Below are 26,418 nucleotides of genomic sequence, written 5' to 3'. Positions count from 1 at the left end.
CAATTAATTTCTTTTTGTGTCACATTTATACATAGAAATGAAGTAGTTCCAAGAAAAAGAGGTCTCTGTATTTTTAACAGTGAAAGGATGCCTTTTAAATGTTTAACCTAAACACTCATGTCTGGTACATATTAGACATGCATCCATATCAAAAACAATGTGCCAAGAATAAATGATTTATAATCAAAACAAATAAATTAAGAAGAGAGCAATGAAAGCACAAAAGATGGGATTTGACCTTAGGTGGCAGGCTGATGCACAGTAATTAGAAGGCTCAAGATGGAATGCTATTAACGCCATAGTTTGGGGAGGCAATATGTACCAACTAATCTTAAAAGCTCAGATTCATTGTAAACCTTATTTCTCAAAATGTGAAAAGCTTTTTGTACATAAGTATTTGTTTCAATACTACTTACAAGAGCAAAAATCGGCAAACAAATTCGGTGTTCGATAGTAAGTAGTTAATGGTTCATTCATTTGATAGAATATTACACAGGCTCTAAAAATCATTAACATTCTAATTCGACCTAAGAAAATGTACATTATACGTGGCTAAATACAAACCACGAGTTGCAAAACTAGGGATGGTATTACTTTAAGACAAACCATTTGTTTAACAGTGGTTATACTTTGATAGTGGCATTCTGGGTGATTTTCTTTGTATTTTTCTGTACTTTTCCTGTTTTCTAGTGAGCATAATTTGTTTTAGTACTATAAACTAAAGCAATATATATTTAAAAGGTACCAAATTGTACACACAACATAATCCCCCGAAAACAAACTTAAAAATAAGTTTAAGTATCTCTTGATACTTAAGTATCTTGAATAAGTATCTCTGAATTATTGGAGTACAGATTCTTTTAGTTTTCTTCTAAATTTTTTTTTGTTAAAAAAAATCAAATTTGCTATAACATTTCATTCTAAAATTTAAAGTCCATTTTCTCCTTTTAACAGGAGGGCAGTGCTAATGAAATTCTTGGAGGCAAACAACTTAAGGCCTGAGGATACTAATTCTTGTGCTCAGTGCTTTTTGCAGAAAAAAGTTGCCCAAGATCTGAATCATGTGTACAAAAGGAGACAAAATGGGGGTAATCACTGCAAAATACAGAGACTAAATGGGGCAGGCCCCTTTTGACCACATGCTTGCATTCTTTTCCCAGGCTGAAGGGAGAGAGGGTCCTTACCCCTTCAGGTGAAAGAATCCTTTGGAAACAGTCTAGCCCTTTTTTGCCAAATGATGGCCGTGTCTGCATTGAAACCTTGTAAGGCATGGATACAAAAAGCAGGAGATGAAGGGAAATTCTTTCAAACCTTTGCTGGGGTCAGAAATCTGCACTTAAGCCTTAAGATAAAGGCCTCGAGCTTTCTTTTTCCCCTCTTGACCACATTATGCCGTTTCTAGTCTGTCACTTAATAGCGACGCAGTTTTGGTCACAGCATAAGTGTTAAAAACCCCACCAGACCGAGAAAACCGTAAGGGCTCCTTCGTAAACAAAGTAATGTCTTCCCTGAGCTTTGTCACTGTAGCGTGCCCTCATTCAGGCCCTTCGTACATTCAGAAATTTTTACTAATTAAACCTCCCCAACCTTTGGGAGGCAAGTTTTATTATTTAAAAACAAACAACCCCGCCCTCCTCCCCCAAACAGTCTCATTTCAGAGACTGGCTAAATGACCTCACAAATTACCAAGAATGAGCATCTCAAAGCAAGAGGACAAATTTATCAACCCGGCACCCGCCAAACCGTCACAATATTTCACAGACTTACTAAATGATCTCACAAATTTCCAAGAATGAGAGCATCTAAACGCAAATAAGGGGATAAATTTATAAATAAAACTAAGGACAAACGTCTCCTTTATTCTAAATATACCATCACAAGCAGCATGTCTTGTGTTAACTATTTTTACCCACACTGGCTCTTTTACGTCTCAATCTCACGTAAAATAAAACGACGAGGAAGGAATATCGAGCCGGGGCAACTGTCCAGAAAGAGGCTGAATGGCTCGGTCTTCCAGCTCCAGATCCACGGACAAGGGGAAGCTGCAGGCTTTTCTCTAAAAGCCAAGAACTAAGCGACTTCGCCTTCTTTATTTCCTGCAGTAATACACAACCACCCACATCTACATTTCTTTCTGAAAACATGACCAAGGTGGATGATAAAGAACAACAGGCCTTCGGCTGCTGCCACACATTCGGGGTGCAGGGCAGCTCCCGCGTACACACTGGGCACACTCATTCATACCACACTGGGACAGGGCGGGGAGGCCACTTTAAAGCCTAGATCCCTGAGGGTCCCCCCCCCCCCCCAACAGGAGGGAGGCAGTTCTAACTCTGAACAAAGGCAGGAAACGGGCAATCAAAACTGCAGGAAAGAGAGGAGGGACTGCATTTCGAGCCAACTAGCACTCGTCCAGCTGGATCTGCCGCCCCTAACCTCGCCCTCAGGAAGAAAACGCCCCGAGAAAGGCGTTTCTGCTGTCCTAGTTTGTAGAGAGCAGCAAACGCAGGGCCAAAAAAAAAAAAAAAAAAAAAAAAAAAAGCCCAACAAGCCCAAAAGCAAAAAGCCAAAACACCCACAAAAAACAACCGGGACTGTGACTGCGAAGCAGGTCGGCGACTGCAAGCGAATGCGCCGCAGTGACCTTGCGGGGAGGGCCGGGCCTGACAGCCTAGCGCGGCTGCTCGTCCCCCAGCGCAGAACAGACACAGCCGACGCAGCCGGACAAAGGGACAGAACGCTTCTCCGCGCCCTACTCCACACGTCTGCTCTGTTCCACGAACGCCAATGCCCTTTAAGGGACCCGACAGCTCAGGGGCGCCCGGTGGGCCCCGCCCCCACGGCGCCGCCATCTTGTTGTTTTTTCCAGTTCCTCCCGGCCGCGCACGTGGCACGTCGCTGCGGAAGCCAAGGTGCCGCCCCACTTCCGGCCAGGCCGGTTCCAGCCGGCCGCGGCCCGCAGACGCACGACTGCCCCCTGGCGGGCGGCCGCTCCGGGCCCCGCCCGCCCCCGCCGCCATTGCCTCCCTTGCCGGCCGCACGTCCGCGCGCGCGACCAGTCCCGAGCGCAGCAGGGCGCGTGTGGGCGGGGCTGCCGGCGGCGCCCGCGCCTGTGCGGCCACGTAGCGCTTGGGTTCAACCGGGGTCACCTGCATCCTTGCACGCAGTTTGAACCGTAAGCGCTGTACAGTTGCGTGGAGGGGTTTGGGTACGCGGTGCTCGGTGTACGTGAAGGCTTTGAAGCAGGAGCCCCCACCCCGGTGTTCGGATGTGTGTGTTCCAGACCCTGTTTGTCCCCGCGGTGGGGGCTCCGGCTCCCGTGTCCCAGGAGGTCCCCTGCCCTCCCCACGCCTCTCGCGCTTCCTTTCAATAGCGTGTGTTAAGATCGAGGCCGTTGCATGTGGTGCATCTTGGCGTAATCTGCAAGCAGCCTTTGCGATGGGAGGTGTTCCATTTATTAAGAAAAACACTGAAGGTGAGAGAATGACTTGGCGCCAGTGGCGCAACCTGTAGTTGTAATCACAAGCATCCGAGTTCCCGCTCCGCCAGGAGGCTCCCAAGGGACCCTGTGACCAGCAGCTCCTGCAGCATCAGGAGTTGGTTAGAGATGCACTTGCCGGGGCCTCCGCCAGACTTCCTAAATTGGAAACTGGGGGCTTGCTGGGGCCTCCGCCAGACTTCCTAAATTGGAAAGTGGGGGAGGCAGGAGACAGTCTGTGATTAACAAGCATCGAGTGTGAGGCACGCTAAAGACCCCTGAACTCCCAGGCATTTTAAGGGTAGGGGAAGGAAAACTCTGTTGAGGGCTGACTCCAGGCCACACTATGGCTAGGTATTTTCTTAAGTCTCTGATACAATCTTCCCTACCGCCCTTTTACGGGAGAGGAAACTAGCTCAGACTTTGCATGAGTGTAGAATGCTAACATTAGTATAAAATGGCCCAAGATTGATGTGTACCGTTTGCTTGTAACATATATGCGTAAAATATCCCTGGAAGGATATCAAAAGTGATTTTTTTTTTTTTTTTTTTTTTACCTCCAAGGAAAGGAGGTAGGTTGCTGGGCGGGGATACTGAGTTGGGAACATTTTTCTGTAAATCTTTGTAGCTTTTGCATTTCAATCATATAAATCAGACCTATTCTGAATAAAATCAACAGTTAAGAATTATCCTCAGAATAGTATTAAGAGCAGAAACCAGAATTTGAATTCACGTCTGACTGGCTGCAGGTTATATTCCATGTGCCCTATTGACTACACATGAAAAACTTAAACGTAAAATGCTGTATACATTTGAGGTCTTGTTATTAATAATGAAATACTAATTTCTTAGAAACAGTTTCTGTTTTAAACCTTCAAACAGTGATCGTGCCTAATTGTTTTCTGCATGACACGTTATATGTTGCGTAACGTTGTTCTCGTTTTCATTACTAATCACGGCAGTAAAATGACCATAAACAGACCATAAATGTAATGTGTAGCCTCTGAGGAATATTGATATAGAATTAATTGATAATTGCAAAGAGATTTGAGCCCCTTTACTGAAGATGAATGAGAAAAGGCAAAGTGCTCTTATATCCAAGACTGATCTTTGTGAAAAATTTTATTGGTGTATTTATGTGTTTATTAGGTTCAGTTTACAATTACGTATGTATAAATAATGCTGCTTATTTTTACGCAGATCAGTATCTAAAACATAGAAGTTCCTGGGTTGGGAGAGCATCATTTATTCTGCTCCTCTTTGTTGGAAATTGCAAAGACAGTTCAGGGCTGTGTGACTTTTTAAAATTTTCAATTTGATTTTTTTAATGTTTATTTTTGAGAGAGAGAGACAGTGCTCAAGCAGAGGAGGGGCAGAGAGGGAGAGGGAGAGACACAGGATCCAAAGCAGGCTCCAGGCTCTGAGCTATCAGCGCTGAGCCCACCGTGGGGCTCCAGCCCGTAAGCCTCGAGATCATGACCTGAGCTAAAGTCCGACATTTAACCTACCAAGCCACCCAGGCACCCCAGGGCTGTGTGACTTCAGGCGTGTTTACTTAACTTTGCAGTGCTTCAGTGTGCTCATGTGTTGAAACAGATCTTGAAAGTACTTGCCTCATAGGCTTGTTGTGAGAGTAAATTGAGTCATGGTGTATACTGCACTTGGAACAGTGTGTGGCACAATGTTAGATAAATTAAAAAAAATTTTTTTAACGTTTATTTATTTTTGAGACACAGAGAGACAGAGCATGAACGGGGGAGGGTCAGAGAGAGAGGGAGACACAGAATCTGAAACAGGCTCCAGGCTCTGAGCTGTCAGCACAGAGCCCGACGTGGGGCTCGAACTCACGGACCGTGAGATCATGACCTGAGCCGAAGTCAGACGCTTAGCTGACTGAGCCACCCAGGCGACCCAGATAAATTTTTTTTTAAGTTTATTTTTGAGATTGAGAGAGAGTGAGCCAGGGAGTGGCAAAGAGAGGGGGACAGAAGATCCGAAGTGGGCTCTGGGCCCTAACTCCCTAACCATGAAAGCATGACCTGAGCTGGATGCTCGACCCAACAGACGGAACCAGGTGCCCCAATGTTAGATGAATTCTTAAAAAAAAAAAAAAAATAAATAAAAAAAATAAAATAAAATAAAATAAAATATGAAGAAATAAAGTTTGATGACAGGATAAAGAGGTAGTGTTGTTTTGTGTCTAGAACTTTCTTGTTGGGTAGGGATTGTAAAGATTTGTGTTTATTTTAAACACTTGTTCCCAGTGGTAGCATTTGGTCCCTGAAATTAGGAAATTGACTCTCTGTAGTGATTCTCCGAAAGCTTCACTGTCCAGTTCCTGGGCCTGCAAATCCTCACTGAGAGGAGAGCGGTTTTTCCATAGGTCAGTGACTGGGAGTTGGCTGGTGAGAGGTGCTTGTCTCTTGGTGACATCATGTTGGCAGCTTGTAATTGGCATGATGGGACTGTTTATGTCTCAGGAATAGGTAAAGCTACAAATCCAAGGCTTTTGCCCCTGGGGAACTGTTTGTTAAACATTTTTTTTTTTTTCAACGTTTATTTATTTTTGGGACAGAGAGAGACAGAGCATGAATGGGCGAGGGGCAGAGAGGGAGGGAGACACAGAATCGGAAACAGGCTCCAGGCTCCGAGCCATCAGCCCAGAGCCCGACGCGGGGCTCGAACTCACGGACCGCGAGATCGTGACCTGGCTGAAGTCGGACGCTTAACCGACTGCGCCACCCAGGCGCCCCTGTTTGTTAAACATTTATCAGCACAGTGTGTTATCCTACAGCAGAAGCCCCGCTGGGAGAAGCCCCAAGAAGGACGTTGCTCCTCTTGGGTTGCCTCCTGTGATGATGTGCCTGGAGTCAGGAGTCCCACAGTGGCCTTGGGCTAAGATGTTTCAACAGTCCTAGTCTCTTAAGTTGTAAACTAGGGGTGAGTCACGAGTTTTTCCTGGTGAGTCTGTTCTGTATTGCACAAGCATTTCTGGGGCAAGGGGGAAACTGAGCAGCCCAGGGAGCTGTCTGCCCACCCCGCACTCTGGAAGAAACTTGCACTGCAAAGGAAGGGAGCTAAATGAGCAGAGGGGTCATGCTGGGAGAGCTAAATGCTGGGAGGTGTCTGTGGCCCACTGTATTTGGGGAGTCAGGAACTCCAAAAACAACCCCCCCTTTTTTAGGTATGGAATATTCTAGAAAGGTCTCTCTCCTTGTGAGGGCTATAGCTAAAGTCAGTGAAAGAGGTTTGGCACAGTAGAGGAAGTCATTTGTTCGTTCACTCAACAAACCTGTAGTCAGTGCTCAGCTCAGTAGTTTTCACAGCTGGAATCACATGGGAAGCTTACAGATCGACTTCAGTTTAATCTACCAGGGTTTGGGTGTGTGGTACGCTGAATGATGGCCCCTCCCAGAAGACATCGTAATTTCCGGAACCTCTGAATGTTATCTCGTCTGGCAAAAAAATAAAAAAATAAAATATAACAGCAAGAAAACAAAAAAACCCTTGCAGATGTGATTAAGTTAAGGATCTCACGATGGGGAGATTTTGGATCGTCAAGGTGGACCCTACTTGTCATCACACATATCCCCATAAGCAGGAGACAGAAGAGCATATGACTACAGATGCGGAGATTGGAGTGACATGTTTACACTGTAAGGAATGCCAAAGAGTGCTGGTAACACCAGAGGCAAAGAGAAAGGCGCGGAACAGCTTTTCCTTTAGAGCTTTCTGAGAGAGCACGGCCCTACCAACACCTTCTTTTTGGACTGCTAGCCTCCAGAACTTGGAGGGAACAAATTTCTGTTGCTCTAAGTCATCCGGTTTGCGGAATTTGTCACTGCTGCTCTAGGAAACCAGTTCAGGGTAGGACACAACTTGTTTTGAAGTGTCTTAGTGGCATTTTCCATATGACTTAGCAAATATCGGTTGTCCATGTTAGAGGTGGGTACTGATAAGGATCACAGAGGGTGATGTCTTGACTCAGTGGCTACTGTGCACTAACCAGAACCCTGTTCCCAATAGGCCTGGAGCCAAGGAATCCGTATTTTGCAAGCAAGCGAAAGCAAACCCACATGTGATTCTGAATCACGGGTATTTGCAAGTCCATCCTTCTGCTATGTATTATGATAGACATTAGAGATGCAAAGATAGATACATTCCCTGTTCTCAAGGAGCCTACAGTCCAGCAAGGAATTAGATAATCCTAGTAGTCTTTTAAGCGTTAGTATTTGTTGAGCTGTTTCTTCATGCTAAGTGCTACACCTATACGCCGTCTCTCCCGATCTGCAGAACGATTCCAGGAGGAAGGTATTAATATCCCCTAAGAAAAGACAGTTTTAGCAGGTTAAGCAACTAGTTCACTTTTGCCCAGTGGGAAGCAGGCAGGGTTGCCAAGGAAAATGCTGGCACAGGCATTTCAGGCATGAGCCATCATGTGAGCCAACGTCAAAAACATGCCTGTGGCAGACAGCCAAGTCCTGCTGGGAACTGCCTGTTGTCTAGGGTGGCTGGAACACGGGGTGATGGCGGAGTGAGGCAGGAGATGAGGCAGAAAAGTGGGCACTTGTGCCCGCAGACTGGAGCAGGGACCTCGGTGCTGTAAGGTCCCCTTCAGCAGCCAGGAAGGAGGAGCCCAGGAACCTGGTGCGTGACCAGAGCAGTGCAGGGCGAGTGGGGCCTCTGTCTTCCTACATTTATGTCCCCAGCATTGCTGTGGCTTTCTACTCCTTAGGGTTGCTATGCCTGCCGGAAGGGAAGGCCTCTCAGCTGTCGGACTCTAAAATCCAAGGCATTGGGCTAAAGCTTCCAATTAGTCATCAGCAGTGTTTAAGTCATCAGCTGGTTTTTTAATTTCTTTAATTTTTTAAAATGTTTATTTATGTTTACAAGAGAGAGACTGAGTACGAGCTTGGGGGAGGGGGAGCAGAGAGAGAAGGAGACAGAATCTGAAGCAGGCTCTGAGCTGTCAGCACAGAGCCTGACTGGGGCTCGAACCCACAGACTGTGAGATCATGACCTGAGCCGAAGTCAGACGCTTAACCGACTGAGCCCCCCAGGTGCCCCAGTCATCAGCTGTTTTAAGACGAAAACAAAAAACAACAAAAAATCCCCACTCCAACCCAAACCATATATTTTATAGCAAATCCGAGAAGAAAATGGCGTTATAGCATAAGCTTTGACCCTAGAGAAGAACAAATAGAAACACATCTCCACTGAACAAACAGAACCAGGTGCTGGCACTTTGCATATCTTCCCCCTCCAACCCCAGCAACTGTTTTTTAAAAAAACTTATTGTTATGAAAAAAAAATCTACAGAAGTAGAAAATTGGGGTGCCTAGCTGGCTCAGTCGGTAAAGCATGAGACTCTTAATCTCAGGGTTGTGAGTTCGAGCCCCATACTGGGCATGGAGCCCACTTTAAAAAAAGAAGCAAAAAATAGTGTTATGAACCCCCCATGCTTCCCTCAACCCACAATTCTTAGCCAGTAGTCAACCTGGTTTAATCTGTACTTGTGGTCCCCACCAGGTATTTCTTTGTTGTTAAACACTTTTTATTTAGATAATTTCAGGGCTACTGAAAAACTACAAGAATAGTCTCACAAACATCTGTATCAGTGATTAACCGATTTTTCCCACCTTCATTGAGGTATAATTGACATATAACATTATGTAAGTTTGAGTTAGGTAATGTGTTGATTTGATAATATTGCAAAAGGACTATGGCCATAGCATTAAATTAGATTCACCAATTAACATTTAGCCACATTTGCTTTATCTTTTCCCCTCTCCCCCACTTTTTTTTTTAAAAGAGAGAGTGTTCGAGCTGGGGGAGGGGCAGAGGAAAAGAGAGAATTCCAAGAAGGCTCCATGCTTAGCATGGACCCCACAACCCTGGGAGCATGACCTGAACAGAAATCAAGAGTCAGACACTCAACTGACTGAGCCAACCCAGGTGCCCCTCTTCTCACTTTCTTTTTATTTATATGAGAATTGCAGAGCATTCCTATATTAAAGTTCAGGAACCTAGGGTTTAGAGAGGTAAATAAGTAGGATGAGCAGTTTACTGGGACCGGAATGGAACCACATGCTAGTTGTAATCTTTTCTCCCCGTTTTGTTCTTTGTGGCTTTGATTCTTTTGAAACCTTCCCTTATCTGTATTTTGTCCTCTGCCTGCAGTTAGATTTTTTTTTTTATTTAAGATTTTAATTTTAAGTAATCTCTACATCCAAGGTGGGGCTCGAACCCACAACCCCGAGATCCAGAGTCACATGCCCCACCCACTGAGCCAGCCAGGCCACCCTTGTAGTCAGGTTTCTAATGCTGCCTTCAGTGTCTCTTCCTTTACCACTTGCTGGTCTTCATCCAGATGGCCTCAATGCTTCTCCAGTCTTCACTCCATGGTGGTCTCATCCCTGCCCACCTGACTCTACATGGTTCTGTCTTTGAACTCTAGACTCAGATGTTCCTTTCCTTTCTGGATGTTTCTGCTAGATGTCCCCAGAAACCCCTCATAGCGCCGTCTAACACTGAGCTCATGACTCCCCACTACCCAACCACTATTCAAGACCCTTCCCTCCCCCCGCCCCCCCCCCGCCTCAGTTTCCCTTCCATCTCCTGTGCTGTCTGAACCGTCTCTGGCACTTTCCCGCGCCCACCCCCTAGCCATTGAGCCAAACTGTCTCTTTATCTCCATTGCCCCTACCCTGATCCCAGGCTCCTCCTTCCTTCCTGGACCCCATAGACGGTTCTCTAGCTGGTCTCCCTACATCCACCTGGCTAGCCCTCAGTGGAATCCCTGGAGCAGAGACAAGTGACCCCGTCAGAATGCAGTTCTGACCTTGTCAAAGGCAAATCCAGTTTAGCCACCCAGCTCTGTCCCTTCCCAGGGTGCAGAACCCTTCAGTGACCTATTGCTTTTTGGATCTAGACCCACATCCCCTGAGTGAGCAAGGCTTATGAGGCCCTTCTCGGCTTGGCTCCTGCTCACCCCTCCAGGATGGGCAGCTCCCAGCCCACTGCCCAGTCCTGTGGGTTCCAGCTACAGTCCTCCCTCTCACTTGGGAGCCTTTGACAGGCTCTTCCCTCCACCTGAGTGCTCCCTTCCCTCCCCTTACCCACCAGGTCCTGTTCTTCAGACCTTAGCAGCTACCCCTTCTTGGCCTCACCTCATTCTCAGGGTTGCTCTCCTCCCCAGGGGGCCGGCTCTCCCCTTGTGCAGTATCACAACCCTTGTGATATTTTACTGGTGTGATTCTTTGTCCATTTTCCCACCTGGCACTGTAAGGTCTGTGGAAAGAGGCTGTGTCTTCCTTTGCTGATCCTTGTGGTGCCAGGCACATAGAAAGGTATTGAATAATTACTTCCTGAATGAGTGAATGAGTTAATACTGAGCAACAAATAGCGCTCATTTCAGCGAACGAACGTTAATAACTAATTACTTAGCACCGTTACTGCCATCTAGTGGCAACTCATGTTATTATCCCGCTGGGCCCATCGTCAATGATTGCCCTTCACGGTCACTCTGCTCCTGGCACAGAAGGAAATCAATACACGAATAAGAATAATAGATACTTGTTGCGCGCTGGCCTTGCTTCAAGTACTGTAAGAGACACGTGAAAAGACTGCCTACTTGATGCCTGAGCAAAGCGGTCTGTCCAGGGTCAGGGGCTAGAGGGAAGACCCTTCATTCAACACCAGGAAACAGAGCCTGTGTTTTTTAACTCTGCCTCACTGCTTCTGCATTTCTGCCACTTAGCATATGAATTCTACCCATAGGACAACTGGGATTGTTGTAGTGGTTGCAGAGGGCTTGAACAAAACCCTCTTTAATGGCAGGAAACATATTTTGGAACTAGAGAGGGTACTCTGGGGCTCTTCAGATTTCAATAAAACGTCTGAATTCCCGGAGGGTTGCTAATGCTGCGGCCGGGGACCTGTGAGTGCTCTCATTTCGAAGGCCCCTGGGCTATTGGATATACAGTCTTTCTTGGGGGTTCACAGATACTTTTTCTTGGCCTGTATTTCCTAGGCTTTTGGACTTTTTGGCCTAGAAAGCTCTGGTCTTTAAGTCTCTCCAAAGCCTTAGATAAGTCTCTACAAAGCCTCAGATCTTTCATGGAGTACATTTTGAAACAATCTTCCGAAAGCACACTTGAGATCTATGGTAAACATTAATTATATGTACACCAGCTGTCTCAAATGGTTTTTGAAACAAGGGAGAACATATATGAAGTGTATGAAACAGTTGTACTTTGTGTTATGTTCCTGAAAACTTCATGCAAGTACATTTTGGATGGGCAGGTAAATTTGATGTATATATTTTTAATGTTTATTTATTTTTGAGAGAGAGAGAAAGAGTGGAGGAGTGGCAGAGAGAGAGGGTGGTGGCGGGGGGGGGGGGGGGGGGGGGGGAAGAGAGAGGATCCAGTGTGGTTCTGCGAAGACAGCAGGGAGCCTGATGTGGGGCTCGAACTCACGAGCAGAGCTGTGAGATCATGACCTGAGCTGAAGTCAGACGCTTCAGCTCTGAGCCACCCAGGTGCCCCAATAATGTTATCTATGTCAAATAAAGTAAAGGGAGCCACAGTGTTAACTTTTACTGGCAAGTTGGGTGGAGAAGTAAGATGCGTACTATTTAAAAGAGATCTGTGGTGAATTCTGTTGTAGAGAATGGTTTTAAATGTGAACTTTCAGGGCACCTGGGTGGCTTAGTTGGTTGTGTCCGACTTCTCAGGTCATGGTCTCATGGTTCGTGGGTTCGAGCCCCACATCGGGTTCTGTGCTGACAGCTCAGAGCCTGGAGCCTGCTTCGGATTCTGTGTCTCCCTCTCTGTCTGTCCCTCCCCCACTTGTGTGCATGCTCTCTCTCTTTCTCTCTCTCAAAAATATTAAATAAACGTTAAAAAAAATTTTAAATGTGAACTTGCATCAGAATCACCTCTGCTTGTTAAAGCATAGGTTGTTGAGGCCCCACCCCCAGAGTGTCTGACTCAGTGGGGCTGGGAGAGAGCCAGAGAATTTGCATTTCTAACCAGCTCCCAGGGGATGCTAATGTAGTTGGTCTAGAGACCACACTTTGAAAACTACTTGAGCAGTGAATTATACCCTAATTGATTGCAGTTCTGTTTCTTTTCTGTCTTTTCCCAGCAGGTCAAGATCCACCAACCTTCACTGTTACTCTTCCCCCGATGGAGGAAAACAGGACGGAGGGATTCTCCGTCAGCTTCAGTCTCTGTCCAGCCTCCACCTGGAAGCCACAGTTCTGCTAACACGCAGGTCAGGTAGTTGATGTTGCCCCAAACCTTTCAGGATAATCATTTATTCTCACAGAATAAAATCTCTCCTTTAGTACGATGCCCGAGGCCTTTATATCTGGCCCCTCCTTACCTCTCTATCCTTTTTCCTCTAATGTGGCATTCTGGTTTTTCACATTCTGAACTTTCTGCTCGAGGCATTTCTTTGGCTACTTAATTCCCTTTTGTGTTCCTCAACCTGAGGATAAAACTGCCTAACTGTCTGATCCTGGCATACGTAGGTTTAAGGGACGACTGAACAAATGCATGAATGAATAAATGAATACATAAGAGGACAGAAAATGGATTCCCCCCCCCCCCAAATGTTTATTTGTTTATTTTGATAGAGAGCGAGCATGAGCAGGACAGGGGCAGAGACAAAAGGAGAGAGAGGCTTCCAAGCAGGCTCCACGCGGTAAATGCAGAGCCCGATGCGGGGCTTGATCCTACGAACTGTGAGATCATGACCTGAGCCGAAATCAAGAGTCAGACCCTCAACTGACTGAGCCACCCAGGCGCCCCAAGAAAATGGGTTTTTAAAAATTGTGGTAAAATACACATAACATACAACTTACAATCTTAAGCATTTCTCAGCGTACAGTTCAGTGGCATTAAGTGTGGTTATACTGTTGTCCCATCATCACCGCCATCCGTCTCCGGAACATTTTTCACCTTGTGAAACTGAAGCTCTGTGCCCATTATCCACCAAGTCTCTACTTCCCTCTCCCCCCCACTTCTGGTCACTACCATTTGGCTTTCCGTCTCTACGGGTTTGACTTCTTTAGGTTCGGTGGGATCATGCAGGACTGGTCCTTTTCTGACTGGCTTCCTTCACTCAGCATAATGCCCTCAAGGATCATGCATGTTATCGCATGTGTCCGAATGTCCTTTTTTTTTTTTTTAAGTTTTTTTTTTTTTTTACGTTCATTTATTTATTTATTTATTTTTTTAAATTTTTTTTTTTCCTTCAACGTTTATTTATTTTTGGGACAGAGAGAGACAGAGCGTGAACGGGGGAGGGGCAGAGAGAGAGGGAGACACAGAATCGGAAACAGGCTTCAGGCTCTGAGCCATCAGCCCAGAGCCTGACACGGGGCTCGAACTCACGGACCGCGAGATCGTGACCTGGCTGAAGTCGGACGCTTAACCGACTGCGCCACCCAGGCGCCCCACGTTTATTTATTTTTGAGACAGAGAGAGACAGAGCATGAACGGTGGCGGGGCGGAGAGAGAGGGAGACACAGAATGGGAAGCAGGCTCCAGGCTCTGAGCCATCAGCCCAGAGCCCAACGCGGGGCTCGAACTCACGGACCGTGAGATCATGACCTGAGCTGAAGTCGGACGCTTAACCGACTGAGCCACCCAGGCGCTCCAGTCCTTTTTTTTTTTTTAATGTTTATTTATTTTTGAGAGAGACTGTGCATATGTGAGCATGTGAGCAGGGGAGGGGCAGAGAGAGGGGGACTGAAGATCCGAAGCAGGCTCTGTGCTGATAGCAGACAGCCCCACGTGGGGCTCGAACCCACAAACCGTGAGATCATGACCTGAGCTGAAGTCGGACACTTAACTGACTGAGCCACCCAGGTGCCTCTGAATGTCCTTTTTTTCTTTTTTCTTTTTTTAAGGTTGGATAATATTCCATTGTAGGTATTTACTGTCTTTTGTTTATCCTTTTGTACAGAGGATAGATTTTTATACCAGGATTTAATTTTCAGCACTGTTTGAAGTAGCGAAAGGTTGGAAGCCATTTAAATGTCTGTGTGTAGGGGATCAGTGATATAAAGTAGACATAACCTCACAGTGGAATAACAAAAAATGGGGCCTCTCCTGAACTGGTACAGAATAGTCACCAAAATAGAACATTACAGTGTTGAAAACAGTATAGACTGTTTTACTTTTGGTGTAATACCAAAAAAAAAAAAAAAATTCCAAAACAGGGCATATGTACATAGTCGCCAGAGGCTGTGTCTGGGGGAGGGAACCAGATGATGTACTTTTTGCTGTGTGCCTTCCCTTCCCCCCCATGTGCTCTTTGATATCTTTTGCATTTTGTACCAAGCGTTATGTATTTCCTCTTTAAAAATGTTGAAAAGAATGCAAATAACAGTGTCCAGAGGGAAAAGTGATTAATTTCCTGCAGATCTTACATAAGGAAGGATGCTTTGTGCTTACAAATAATTATTAAATTAAGTCAGTAAGAAAGACTTAAATTAAATTAAACTTGGTTGGTTAATTCTCTTGACTCTCAGTAGAGATTAACAACGGATCTGATTCTTTGACTACCCCAGGGATTTTTTAATAACTGAATGTTATCAGCAGTTTGGGGATCAGATCTATGCAGTACTCAGAGACTGACCTGAAAAAGCTCCATCCAAATGAATTTGAGGACAAAGCCTTGATTTGATGCACTGCTCCTCTTTTTTTTTTTTTTTTTTTTAATTTCTTACAGTTTATTTATTTTGAAAGAGTATGAGTCGGGGAGGGGCAGAGAGAGAGAGAATTCCAAACAGGCTCCACGCTGCCAACACAGAACCCAGTGTGGGGCTCGAACTCATGTGAGCTCATGACCTGATCTGAAAACCAAGAGTCGTTTAGCTGACTGAGCCACCCAGACATCCCTTAAATTTTTTTTTTAGTGTTTATTTATTTTTGAGAGAGAGAGAGAGACAGAGATAGAGCACAAGCAGGGGAGGGGCAGAGAGAGGGAGACACAGAATCTGAAGCAGGCATCAAGCTCTGAGCTGTCAGCACAGAGCCCGATGCTGGGCTCGAACTCATGAACCCTGGGATCATGACCTGAGCCGAAGTTGGACGCTTAACCAACTGAGCCACCCAGGCACCCCTGATGCATTGCTCTTCTTAACGGCTATTCAAGTGCAGGCTTCCAAGGGAACACTCCTTCACAGCTATCTAAAGCTTCAAGGAAAACTGCTTTTAGATGAATTTGATAGCCCTGTCTGAATAAATGCTTACGTCTGAATCCAAAGGGGTTGGTGTCTCCAGATCAGGGTCCATGGATAGGCCTTCTCATAGAACGATACCTCATATAACGGAGGTATCTGAGTTAATCACCAGCATTTGCATTATGGGCTCCTCAGTGCCTAAGCAATGCAGGCATACCTTCAAAACTGTGAGATTATCTGGGGGCACTTGGGGGGGCTCAGTCAGTTCAGAATCCAGCTTCAGCTCAGGTCGTGATCTCACAGTTCATGAGTTCAAGCCCCACATGTGGGCTCTGTGCTAACACTGCGGAGCCTGGAGCCGGCTTCAGATTCTGTATCTCCCTCTCTCTCTATCCCTCCCCCACTCACGTTCTGTTTCTCTCTTCTCAAAAATAAGTAAACATTAAAAAGAAAAAAAAAAGCTGTGAGATTATTCAATCCTTGCTCTCAGATGTAAGATCATGCTAGCACCTTAACACCGAGACAGATGGCCCTGGACATTCATTACCAATGACAATTTTTGTTTCAAATATTCCCATTGATAAAAAGGTAATCATCATGTGCCTGGCTTCTGAAGAAATATGCTTGGAAATTCTGTATAATTGGTGTGGCTGTGATGATTCTGGATATCACTAATAATGGCTTACATTTCTATAGCTCCTTCCTACTTCTCAGTGACTCTTCATTGGTCTCAAAGCAAAGAGTCCTTCCGCAGGCACCGAGGGTTTTCAGGATCTGATCCCGATCCTGTCTGTCTGATCCTGTCTCTTCATACCCCTTCACCTTCTGTAATATCTTCTCCAGCTGTCCCCAAGTGTTCTTTTGTTTGTGTTTGCTGGACTTTGAACTCCTGTGGGCAGTGGGTCTCCAGAGTCCTCCGGCATTGTGTCAGCATCTTTTGGGGGGCTGGTTAAGGCAGGGCGTTAGGCCCCACTCCAGAGTTTCTGATTCAGTAGGTGAGGCGTAGACCTGAGAATTTTGTTTTTAAAGAAGCACCTAGTTGATGATGATGGTTGTGGTCTGGGGGCTACCCTGTGATGACCTCTGCTCTGGGGGAAAGGACTGGGCTTTCTTTCTTCCTTTCTGTGTCTATAGCGTCTGCGCCATCTTGATGCGTGTTGGGAGTCAGCAGGTATTGGTGTTGAATGAATGAGTGCAAAGACAGTTATGTTGGGTACTGTGTACACTGGGTGTTTCCAGTAATACACCAGAGGGAAATCTGAACAGTGTCAGTGAACTGATGACGAAGACGGTGAGGGAAGAGGCAGTGCCGGGTACACAGGAAGAACTCAGTAAGCACAGGGAAAAAGAGGAGGGAAAAGTGTAGGTAAGGTGTGAGGGAAGTCAAGAGTGAGGAGGTGAGGGAGATAGATTCTTTGTACCTCCAGAAGTTGAGCCCTAACACGTTAATTTTGTAACGTTTCTTATTTTCTTAAAAAAATTTTTTTTATTATTTTTTTGCTTTAGAAAGAGAGAGTGAGAGAGCATGAGTGGGGGAGAGGGGCAGAGGGAGAGAGAGAGAGAATCTCAGGCAGGCTTCATGCTAAGCCCAGAGCCCAAGGCTCAATCCCATGACCCTGGGATCATGATCTGAGCTGAAATCAGGAGTTGGACGCTCAGCCAACTGTGAGCCACCCAGGTGCCCAACATTTCTTCTTTTCTTTTTAAGATTTGTTTTTTTTTAATGCTTATTTATTTTGAGAGAGAGAGAGACAGTGTGAGTCGGGGGTGGGTAGGAAGAGAGAGGGAGACATAGAATCCAAAGCAGGCTCCAGGCTCTGAGTTGTCAGCACAGAGCCCGACGTGGGGCTCAAACCCATGAACCACGAGATCATAACCTGAGCCAAAGTCGGACACTTAACCAACTGAGCCACCCAGAGGCCCCAACATTTCTTATTTTCTAATGTAAACTTTTGTAGGCTGTAAACTTCCATCTAATTGATATTTTCTTAAATCCTGTATGTCTCAGGTTATAGTTATTTTGTTATGGTTCACTTCTACGTGTTTTGAGATTTCTATTATGATTTCTTCTTTGATCCATGAGTTATTTAGAAGTGTATCTTACATTTCCAGTCATGGGGTTTTCTTGTTATCTTTGTGTAATTGCAAACTGCATTGTGTCCAAGCACGTCGTCAGTATGGTGTCATTTTTTTGAGGTAATCCTACTGGCCTATCATGGGGCTGCTTTTTGTAGATGTTTCATGTGTGCTTGAAAACAATGTGCTTTCCCCATTTGCTGGACGCTGTGGTCTATGTACGTCCCCTGGACCAAACTTAACAATGGAACCGTCTTTATTCATGTGATTGTTAACATAGTTCTACCATTTTTTGGGCAGCTTGATCTCTTTGAAAGAGGAATGTCAGAATCTCTCACTTGATGGTGGATTTATCAAGTTCTCCTTGCAGCTGTGTTAATTTTTGCTTTGTATGTTAGGTGCATACAAAGTTAGACTCATGTTTTTCTGATGAATGCAATCTTTTATTATCATGAAGTTATGTTGTCATCTCTTTGTTTCCAGCCTGTTTTGTCCGATGGTACAGCAACATCAGCTTTCTTATAGTTAGTATTAGCCTGCTGTATTATTTTTGATCTCGGGCTTTTCACCTTTCTCTGTATGTCTTCTCTCCCTCCCTCCCTCCTTCCCCCTGTCTCTCTTTTGAGGGGGATGGCTTCTCTTTAAAATAGCAGGTATAGGGGCGCCTGGGTGGCGCAGTCGGTTAAGCATCCGACTTCAGCCAGGTCACGATCTCGCGGTCCGTGAGTTCGAGCCCCGCGTCAGGCTCTGGGCTGATGGCTCAGAGCCTGAAGCCTGTTTCCGATTCTGTGTCTCCCTCTCTCTCTGCCCCTCCCCCGTTCATGCTCTGTCTCTCTCTGTCCCGAAAATAAATAAACGTTGAAAAAAAAAATTTAAAATAGCAGGTATAACCTTTTGATTGTTGTTACAAAATCCAGTCTGAAAAATCATTTTTTTTTAATTGGAAAGTTTTGCCCTTTATTATAATTGCTGATATATTTAGATTTTTTTCCTATCATCTTATTAAAATCTGTATTTCCTTTTTTTTTTTTGGCTCCTCCCCTTTCACTATCACCTACCTTTCTTCCTTCTTTTGGGTGATAGATGGTTTTGTTTTCCCCCTTATTCTAGTACACCCTATTTCCAGATATTTGGACATTCTGTGTCAATATAAAAATATTCATTCTTTCTAGTGGTTACCCCAGATATTTTGATATATATACTAAACAAAATTTATTTAAAGTTTGTTGGGGCTTCTGGGTGGCTCAGTCAGTTGAGTGTCTGACTCTTGATTTTGGCTCAGGTCATGACCCCAGGTTGTGGGTTCAAGCCTCGCATGGGGCTCTGCACTGAGTGAGGAACCTGCTTGGGATTGTCTCTCTTCCTCTCTCTCTGCCCCTCTCCTCCACTTGCTCACACTCTCCCAGAATTTTTTTTTAAAGTTTGTTAAAGAACAAAGATGAAGATCTAATTGGTTTTATCAAGTGATTCGCAAACTGGGAAGCACCCAGTCCAGTAAGTAGAAGGGAGCTCCAAGAAGTTGTACCAAATGGAAGGTTTTTATAAGATGGAGAGTACAGGAAGAAGGAAGTTATTAGCAGAAGAAAGGAAAGGATTATTTCAAGCTAGGTCACTTTCTCCAACAGGGAAGAGCAAAGGGTTTTATCATGCAGATTACCTCATCTTCTTCTCCGGGGAGTGGAGAGGGCCCGTGTGACAGTAACCTCGTTGGTGTTGACCAGAAAACTCCCGACTGCCTGGTTCGGACTATGTTTCTGGGGGAGGTTGAAATTGCAGTTAGGTTAGATATTAAGCCCCAGTTTAGTGACATGGCCTAGCATGAGTGACTCCATCTTGGGCGTGTTTTTCTTTCTTTTTTTTAAACAGGTTAATCAATTTCTTATCTTCCTTCAGATACAAAGCTCTTAGAATGTTTAGATCAGCATCTTCAAATTGGAGCATTCATGCATTTACATTATATATAGTATGGTGATTGTTTTACGGGAATCAATTCCCAGATCCTCTGTTTTCACATGCACTCTTTTCTAAAATTGATTTCCTGGCAGCCCCTTTGAGATGAAAGGACGGGGTTTTGTGTTTTTTTTTTTGTTTTTGTTTTTTTTCTTTTCTGGCTTCATCTTTCTTTCTTAATCTCCATTTTTCTCTCTGGCCCATCCTGAATCTAACTCTGGCACATTATGCTGAGTGTACAAGCCTTTAAGCTACCAACAAGGAGTTGACTAAAAAATATTGGTGTTAGGTTTGAGGTTGGCAATTTTTTTTTTTAATATTTGAACTATATTTAATATTTATTTGTTATTTTAAAAAATGTTTATTTATTTTGAGAGACAGCACGTGTGAGTGGGGGATGGGTAGAGAGGGAGAGAGAGAATCCCAAGCAGGGATTCATGCTGATGCAGGGCTCTATCTAAAGAACTATGAGATCATGACCTGAGCTGAAATCAAGGTCAGATGCTTAACCAACCGAGCCACTCAGGCGCCCCTGAATAATTTTTTTAAAGTAGTCTATACACCCTACATGGGGCTCGAACTCATGACCCTGAAATCAAGAGTTGCATGCTCTATTGGATGAGCCAGCCAGGCTCCCCTTTTATGAATAATTTTGATGTTAGATCACATTGATGACAATTTAGCTAAACTGCTATGTAATATTACTACCTCAGCATCTTTTTGTTGTTGTTTAAGATTTTATTTATTTATTATTTATTTATTTATTTTTTAACGTTTTTTATTATTTATTTTTGAGACAGAGAGAGACAAAGCATGAACAGGGGAGGGGCAGAGAGAGAGGGAGCCACAGAATCTGAAACAGGCTCCAGGCTCTGAGCTGTCAGCACAGAGCCCGATGCGGGGCTCGAACGCACGGACCGTGAGATCATGACCTGAGCTGAAGTCGGACGCTTAACCGACTGAGCTACCCAGGTGCCCCTAAGATTTTATTTTAAAGTAATCTCTATACGCAATGTGGGGCTTGATCTCACAACTCCGAGATCAAGAGTCCCACACTCCACCAACTGAGCCAGCCAGGTGCCCATCAACATCATTTTGTGTGACCAACCTGTCTGTATGGGCTGTGGGCTTGGCCTCTCCCTAGATGCCAGCCACACTCTCTGACCTCCTTTCCACCCTATGTGGCATCTCGGTATGCTAGATACCTCCTCCAGGACCAGTGAGACAAAATAACTTTGTCTCTTTTTCTAATTTTTATTTTTTTTAATGTTTATTTATTTTTGAGAGAGAGAGAGAGAGAGAGAGAGAGAGAGAGAGAGAGAGAATGAATGAACAGAGGAGGGGTAGAGAGAGAGGGAGGCACAGAATCCTAAGCAGGCTCCAGGCTCTGAGCTGTCCGCACGGAGCCCAATGTGGGGCTTGAACCCATGGACCGTGAGATCATGACCCGAGCCAAAGTTGGACACTTAACCAACTGAGCCACCCAGGCTCCCCTAACTTTGTCTGTTTTAATTACCTTGTGGTATTTTGTTGAAGGAGGTTCACCTTCCACACCCTCAGGTTCTGCTTAACAAGTGTTGATTTAACCCAGTTGCAATGGGCATCTAATTCCGAAAAGTTCAGGGGCTTGAATGACATTACTTTCACGATAACCCTTCCATATCCAGTTATGTATCTTAGTGCTCTCATCTATATAGGCAAAACTTAGAAATGAAACTGAGGTTGAATCTTTCTTATGCTGGCAATTATTAATGCTCATCCATGAATACATGAATTAATTGGAAATAAAACCAACCCATTTGTTTCATTAGTAGATACATTTTGGTAAAATTTTACTTTATACAATTAAAAATTGTATGTCAAAATGTATATCTCTGTGTTGCATCCGTCAGTTGTGTACTAATCATAATTGTTATGGCAAGTCAAGCTGAAAAGATTTCTTTTTAACGTTAGCCTTATACAGAGAATACAAATGTTCAATTTATATTCATATTTTGGCCACTAAGCAGTCTGGCAGAGCAGTCTATAAAAGACTTTCAAGAATACAAATGGTTGGGGCGCCTGGGTGGCGCAGTCGGTTAAGCGTCCGACTTCAGCCAGGTCACGATCTCGCGGTCCGTGAGTTCGAGCCCCGCGTCGGGCTCTGGGCTGATGGCTCAGAGCCTGGAGCCTGTTTCCGATTCTGTGTCTCCCTCTCTCTCTGCCCCTCCCCCGTTCATGCTCTGTCTCTCTCTGTCCCAAAAATAAATAAACGTTGAAAAAAAAAAATTAAAAAAAAAAAAAAAGAATACAAATGGTTACATTAGAGTGCAGTTATATGGGGGAAATGGAAGAGAAATAATCAAGGGACAAAGGAAAGTTGTAAAGTAAGAAAGAGGCAGTCTCTGATATCTGGAGGCTACCCTGACACTAAGAGCTTGGCCTCTGTGTTGTTAGAAGCTGACCCAGGACTCCCTGCGAGGCTGTGGTGTCCTCCTGAGCAACATGATGATCTCATAGTTCACCAGCATCGTGTAGGGTCATTCTTTGACCGTGGCGATGTGAGCCACAAAAGAAATAGGACTGTCTTATAATCTTGTCTAAGCATGGGCAAAAACAAGGTCACTGTGCAAACCAAAGTGATACTAAACATCCCTCTCGTCGATACCCCCTAGGAGGGCCCTCGTGATTCTCGCTCTCCAGTGTCCATGCCTTGAGTGAGTGGGACCTGTAACTTGCTCCTAACAAACTGAATCTGATAAAGGTGATGGTTATTTTAAATTACTGGCAAAGTTGAAGGCATTTTGGAGATGTAATTAAGGTACCTGGTCAGGTGATTTTGAATTCAAGAAAGGAAGACTTTCCTGGGTGGGCCTGACCTAATCAGGGTAGCCCTTTGGAAGAAGGTCTAGGCTTTCCCTGATAGTAGATGGTAGAGACTTCAGTAGCAGATTCTCTCTTTTTTTTCGGGTTTGAAGAAACACATTGGCATGAATTCTATTCCTTCAAAGAAATGGATTCTACCAACAACTTGAGGGAGCTTGAAGATGAATTCTTCCCTAGTCCAGTCTCCAGATGAGAATGTAGCCTCCTGGCACTCGATTTCTAGCCTTGTGAGACCCCGAGCAGAGGACCTAGTTAGATTACTCCACAACTTGACCCCCAGATGCTGAGATAATGGTGTTTAATAAACAGTTGCTAAATTTGTGGTAATTTGTCTGAAGCAATAGGAAACTAATATAAATCTGTTCTTCCAGCTACTATAAGTGATTGCTTCTCTATCATTTAAAGTGTTAGCTTTCCCTATTATTTTCTCCTTCTAGATAAGATTTATTTAACCCAACATAGAATTACTCCTGCTTCCTGACAGCATCTAATTCAGAGCAAAGCCCCGGTTCTTTGAAGTCTCCCTGAAAGTAACACAACCCCAAATCCTATGAGTCTTTTCTGATACCTTGTCACTGAGATGGCCTGCAGTTCCCCATGGTTAATGTTCTCCCTTGTTGCAATGAGTCTGTAAGCTCAAGTTGTTCATGGTCATCTTTGGCTGGAGGGCATTGATAAAGCTTTTGCTTTTTTTTTTTTTTTAAGTTTATTTATTTTTGAGAGAGACAGAGACAGAACAAGTGGGGGAGGGGCAGAGAAAGAGGGAGAGAGAGAGAGAATCCTGAGCTACCACCACAGAGCCCGATGTGGGTTTCAAACTCACGAAACTATGAGATCATGACTTGAGCTGAAACCAAGAGTCAGACGCTTAACCAACTGAGCCACCCAGGTGCCCAAAGTGTGTGCTTTTTTTTTTTTTTAATATTTATTTATTAAAAAAAATTTTTTTTTAACTTTTTTTTATTTTTGAGACAGAGAGAGACAGAGCATGAACAGGGGAGGGGCAGAGAGAGAGGGAGCCACAGAATCTGAAACAGGCTCCAGGCTCTGAGCTGTCAGCACAGAGCCCGACGCGGGGCTCGAACTCACGGACCGTGAGATCATGACCTGAGCCAAAGTTGGGCACTTAACTGACCAAGCCACCCAGGAGCCCCAATTTTTTAATTTTTTTTTAAAGTTTATTTATTTTTGAGACAGAGAGAGACAGAGCATGAACGGGGGAGGGGCAGAGAGAGAGGGAGACACAGAATCGGTAGCAGGCTCCAGGCTCTGAGCCATCAGCCCAGAGCCCCACGCGGGGCTCGAACTCATGGACTGCGAGATCATGACCTGAGCTGAAGTCGGATGCTTAACCGACTGAGCCACCCAGGCGCCCCAATGTTTGTTTATTTTTGAGAGCGAGAATGAAAGACAGAACATGAGCAGGGAGGGGCAGAGAGATAGGGGGACACAGAATCCCAAGCAGGCTCCAGGCTCTGAGCTGTCAGCACAGAGTCCAACATGGGGCTCACACTCACAAACCATGAGATCATGACCTGAGTTGAAGTCAGATTTAAGCCTAACTGACTGAGCCACCCAGGCACCCCATGTTTGTGCTTTTTGAAGAGCTTGCTCATGTGTTTCCTAAAAGATTAATGATAGGTATCAACTCACTGTATTAGGTTCCTTCCACTGGATAGGTTTAAAAGAGTGGTATAACAATTTAAAAATGCCACTAGTTTAATAGATTAGAAATCATATAATTTATAATTGTTTAATTGGGGAATGAAAAAATTTGCATGCTAACTTTAAAATTTGTGAAGAGACACATAGATTTATAAAATTCTTTTTATAGGGTGTTCAAAATTGTTTGAACACCCTACTTTAGATCATCTTTCTCCCACCCTACATCGATGATTTCAGCTCTAAATCTTAGTGCTGAGGCCAAGGAACTGAAGATTTCACTGGTGTCTGGCAACCATGTCCCCAGAGGAGAGGGCAGCTGTAAAAACTCCCAGACAGGCTGGCTCTGTGCCCAGGTCCAGCCAGCCTGCTGGAGAGCCAGTGCCCAGATGCGTGGCACAAACACAGCAGTGCTCCAGAATCTGAAAGAACCACGTGAGCTAGAACGGGAGGCATCTCAGTGAGAAACATTGTGGACTGATGACCAAAGGGACTTCCTAGTGCTTGATTATCACGCATGAGCCAAGGCCAGCACAAAATGGAGGTGGAAGAAGAAATAAGAGGTGGGGGGCATACATAGTGCGGTAGAGGTCCAGTAATGTCTGGATTTCTGGTCAACCCAAATGGATAGCGTTTAGAGACAGATTTGGACTGATTGAACAACAGGCGCGTGAATGGCTCAGTTGGTTAAGCATCCAACTCTGAATTTCGGCTCAGGTCATGGTCTCAACGGTTGGTGACTTCGAGCCCCGCATTGGGCTCCACTGCCAGTGCGGAGTCTGCTTTGGATTCTTTGTCTCCCTGTCCGTCTGCCCCTCCCCTGCTCGTTCTGTGTCTCTCTCTGAAAATAAATAAGTAAACATTAAAAAAAAAATGACCAAACGTGAAGAATTGCTAAATTTCTTACACACCTGAGTTTGTGGTTGCAGATGGACACCTGCTACATGTGGAACGTTTTGCATACACTGTTGTTGGGTTCATAGGTGACCGGAAGCCCACTCAAGAATATATGGACCAATCCCAGGTTAAGCCCTAAGGATGAGGGCTGCCTGAGTGCAACTTTTTCTAGGCAAGTTTTTACCTGCCAAGAAGTGACCCAAATGGAACTATAAGAGTTGGAATGAATGTGAAGCTTTTCGGTGGGGTTTTGACAACATCCTTCTTTCTGAAGCCAACAAAGCTGGTTGCTGGACTCGCACAAACAGAACCTGTCACACCTAACAGGAACAGATGGCTGCATCTTTGCCCACACTTGTTGTCCTCCTCACCCATCCACACCGCTTGCTACTGGAGCTGCCCCCCATGCCTGAGGCACAAAAGCCATAAGTCACCTACATGGAGACATGCCTGAGACACAAAAGAAGCCATAAGTCACCTACAGGGAGCAGAATGTGGACAGGTTGGGGAACAGTCAATGCTTCTTCCAAACACTAGAGAGTTCCTTTCCTCTGCTTCCTTCCTATAACTGTATTTCAGTGACAGGCCATCCAAATGGATTCCCTTCTCTGAGGGTATATAGCATAGGAATGGAATAATCCAGCACAGGGAGAGAGAGTAATGTATTTGAATGTGGGTGGGCATACTGGAACCACTCAAGTCAGAGGTTAAGGGGCCTTCTGAGTCACCGGGAGCTTGTCACGGACAAGCTGTGTGTTTGGCTGCCGGGACTGAGCCTCTTCCTTCTGACCTTTGGCTGATGCATGTGGAAACACTTGTTCTTTTCACTGGGGCACACGGATTCCATGACGCTCTGTGTCACTTTCCAAACACAAAGAAGAATTTCATCCCTGGCCCCTGAGCGAAGGAGCAGAGGTGGGAGCAGCCCAGAGGTGGTTGGGAATCCTGGCCCCATCACTTTCCAGTGCAGATGCTCCGGCAAGCAGGCACTTGAGATTTCGCCAGTGTCAAGTGGGGGGCTAATTACGCAGGTCTATGGGTTTTACAAAGTTCTCGTAAATCAGGAAGTTTTGTTCTCCATTCTGGGTTGAAACCAAGAGCCTGCTGGGTCTGCTCTTGCTACTTGTGGTGGGAGGGGAGGAAAAGGAGGTAGAGAAGGGACTGTTTTGGGTTGGAACATGGCAGGTCTTTGGCCATCTAGCAGCGTTTGATGGCTGCCGTGTGAGAGGCACTCCATCCTTGAATTGCATCAGGCGTGTGATTCAAAAGGTTTGTCAGCCCTGATGGAGGG

At 45.1% G+C, this 26,418-nt stretch overlaps 1 non-coding gene across 1 annotated transcript; it reads left to right on the top strand.

Annotated features, from left to right (window-relative positions):
* The first annotated feature begins 8,814 nt into the window (after window positions 1-8,814).
* On the top strand, window positions 8,815-8,887 carry TRNAK-CUU. The gene has a single exon. It is a non-coding gene; the product is annotated as a tRNA-Lys (tRNA).
* The last annotated feature ends 17,531 nt before the right edge of the window (window positions 8,888-26,418 follow it).

The sequence above is a fragment of the Lynx canadensis genome, chromosome B3 (genome assembly GCF_007474595.2).
Source record: "Lynx canadensis isolate LIC74 chromosome B3, mLynCan4.pri.v2, whole genome shotgun sequence".
Lineage (NCBI taxonomy): Eukaryota > Metazoa > Chordata > Mammalia > Carnivora > Felidae > Lynx > Lynx canadensis.
The sequence above is the reverse complement of the archived record's forward strand: the minus strand, read 5'-3'. Positions and strand labels throughout refer to the sequence as shown.